This window comes from Suricata suricatta, chromosome 11 (assembly GCF_006229205.1).
Source record: "Suricata suricatta isolate VVHF042 chromosome 11, meerkat_22Aug2017_6uvM2_HiC, whole genome shotgun sequence".
NCBI lineage: Eukaryota > Metazoa > Chordata > Mammalia > Carnivora > Herpestidae > Suricata > Suricata suricatta.
In genome coordinates, this window is record NC_043710.1 from 10,002,838 (window position 1) to 10,006,147 (window position 3,310).

Below are 3,310 nucleotides of genomic sequence, written 5' to 3' on the forward strand. Positions count from 1 at the left end.
GACATGGGGCTCAAACCCACAAACTGTGAGATCATGACCCAAGCTGAAGTCAGACACTTAACAGAGCCACCCAGGTGCCCCATTCCCATTTTTCTTTTAAGGAGCTAGTTTAAGGAGCTGAGAAATCCCGCTTTCTGGCCTTGTCTGGGGTTTTGATTGCTGAAGGATGTTTGTGTACTTTCTTTTTCTCCCTTTGGACAGAATCTGGTGGTGTCTTCTAAATGCATCTCTTCCAAATAGGTCTGCTTCTTGCTTTGGGACCCCAGTTGGGGGAAGATGCTGGATGCACCTTCGGCAGCAACCCCTGGGGTTTTCTTAAGTAAATTAATTCTGTAACTCAAGACCACTGGTTCAAACTGACAGAACTTCACACTCAACATCCCCCATACAGAAAATATAACCAGAGTCATTCATTTTAATTTTTATTTACAGAACTGGGAAAAAAAACATTGGGACAAACTTTACAAAAATGTGTTTCTAGAAAGCTGTTTGAACAAAATGATGTTTTTCCTTCATTCACCATTAAACTTTTTCATCCTGGGCTGAGGCTAAGATGGTTCTTCTGTTTCTTAATATGTAATGAAAAGACTCTCTTGTATCATAAACCTGAGATAAGTAGAGTATGAGTAAATTGTTCATTAGTGCATTTTAAAAAATGTCATTGCATTTTTCTACTACATGACACTCCAAATTCATCCCAATTAAAGACCTACTCTGACTCAGTAGTTTGATTCAGAGACACAGCATGGAGGGACTCAGAGAAAGGACACAATCAGGTTGAAAAAACATCACTCATTTTGGCATATTCTCTACTTTTCTCTCAAGTTCTTCTTGAATAAGAATATGAATTCGTGGACTCTGAGAGACACCACATCTCTTCATGAGTCATCTCTTCTCTGGATAGACAAGTCATATCTGAAAAACTGACCAAAGAGGACTGTCTATGTCAGATCACAGGATTTTGAGTTGACATGTTGGAAGGGATGATAATGGAAATATTCTCACCATTCAGGACCCTCTCTGCCCTCCCTCCCAGGAATCAACAACACATTTGCTTTTGGTGTTTTCCTTTTCTTTTTTCCCCTTTTAGGTGGGAAACTAATGATCATGCTTCATAAACACTAAACACCTAGAATAAATATATATGAATGTTTAATTTTCCAGTAAATGAATCAAATTTAAACTGTTATGAATATGATGCTATGCTTAATGGTTACTATGTGACGAGAGAATTTAGAAAACATGTAAAGGATCACTTCATTATAGTTAACAGAAAATTGTATTTTGTCCAGCGCCATTTGCTATGGCATAACCACAAGTGATAACACAAAACACAATTTCACATTCAAGGTTGTCTTGGTGCATCTCTCTTCCCCCGTTTCCCATATTCCATTCCCTACTGGTTCTCTCCATCCCACAAGGCCAACCCTCCAGCAGAGGGTCAAGACTTAGGAACCCACGGACTGAAATCAGTTGATATTTGTTGTTGCCGTGTATATGTCGTTTGTTTGTTCTGCTTTGGCTAGGAGCATGATTTCTGTCTTCGGCTGTTGGTGTGATGCTTGTAGAGACCAGATCTCAATGATTGCACCACAAAAAAGCAATGATGTAATATGATGGTGGCGTTAACTATTGTTTCCATGGCAATCATTAGAGCATAGAAACATATTAAGTCAACCTGTTGTATACCTAAATTTATAAAATGTTTATATCAAATATATTTCTATTAAAAAAAAAAAAACCTTCACTCAACACTTGATTTCTCTGGCCATGGAGTCGAAAGCTACTTTCAAATTGAAATGACCAGAGAATCCTTTTGATGCAATATCCTAAACATTTTTTGATTCTGTCTTCCTTTTCTCCATCCGCCCCCTCTCCCATTCTAGTTTAGGGAGGTGTCACGTGCAGCACTAGAGCCTGGTACACGGGCATAGCACACAGCTACTCAGACTCATTTCCTCTCATCCATTCCCTCCAAACACTGTGTTTCAGCTTCATCAAGCTCCTTACTCAGCTTAGATTTTCCTTTCCTTAACAAACACTTTAAAATTAAATTATTTCTGTTTTGGATTAACCTGATGGTTTTGGTAAATGTAGGCAGGGAAATAAGATGATCAGATGGTAACTTTTGTTTCTTGAGTAGGGACTCTGTTATTTCCCCTGTTTCCTTGATATCCGGAGACTACATCTTCATTTACACAGAGAAAAATATTGTCTCTTCTTGGAAGGTGTGGGTTGAATCTCACTGCAGAGAATATGACACTTTGAGATCCAAGACATCTTGGTCAGTGATGGCTTTTTAATTAATTTACCTAAATCTTTAGCCTCACTAGCAGTAATTTTTCCAGTCACATGCTAAATATCCGTTTGAGAAGTTTTCATTGGTATCAGGTTATTTTTTTTTAAACAGTTTATTGTCAAATTGGTTTCCATACAACACCCTGTGCTCTTCCCCACAAGTGCCCTCCTCCATCACCTCCACCTCTTTTCCCCCTCCCCCTTCCCCTTCAACCCTCAGTTCGTTTTCAGTGTTCAATAGTCTCTCCTTCTAGTCCAACTGCCTGTATACCCCTCCCACCTGGGTTTCCCTGAACTTCTTCCATTTCTTCGCCCAATTTCAGTTTTTATTTCTATTCCTTCTCTCCTATCAGATCAAAGGTTGGCCCACTTTCAGGTAGCTGTGAATGAGTTTGAATGTCAAAGCATACTTGGAATGGAGACATTTGGGTATTACTGGTTTCTTCCAGGACTGAATGTCTTTGATAATAGGACCTGTCATTACGCATTTCTTTCTATTCCCAACATGCTTCATCTTCCTTCTGCTCCAAGGCTTCTGGATCCCAGGGGTCTAAACTTTCCTTGATAACTAGAGGTTGGAGATCTACTAGATTGCTCTTCATAGGATTATTGTTCAAATGACATAGACCTGAGCCAGAAAATGATATGTCTCCTACTGTATTTTCTCATGAGGATATGGATGCATATTCCTTTAATCCTAAAATTTTATCTTGAGAGATTATCTTTATTTGTGTATAGACCATATGCTTCCCAGACTGTTTCAGCTCATATTCAGTGTGTAGAGGTAACGCTAAAAACAAGCAATTACTACTGAAATCTTAATCTCCTTAGCATGGGCTCAAAAGAGAAGCCAATACAGTATTTCTTAATTCACCAGAGAAATGAAGTACTCACATTATCTGAGATTATTGCCACGGTAAGATGCTTCAATGCCCCATTTGGTCACAGTGCTTGCCAGTAACAACTCCAACATGGAGAATAGCCACAAATATGCAGAAAGTATCATTGCACT

At 38.9% G+C, this 3,310-nt stretch overlaps 1 long non-coding RNA gene across 1 annotated transcript; it reads right to left on the bottom strand.

Annotated features, from left to right (window-relative positions):
- Positions 1-409: 409 nt before the first annotated feature.
- On the bottom strand, positions 410-3,304 carry LOC115306037. The gene is made up of 2 exons (XR_003915145.1): positions 3,193-3,304; positions 410-606 (listed from the first exon to the last, which is right to left on the bottom strand). It is a non-coding gene; the product is annotated as an uncharacterized LOC115306037 (long non-coding RNA).
- Positions 3,305-3,310: the final 6 nt, after the last annotated feature.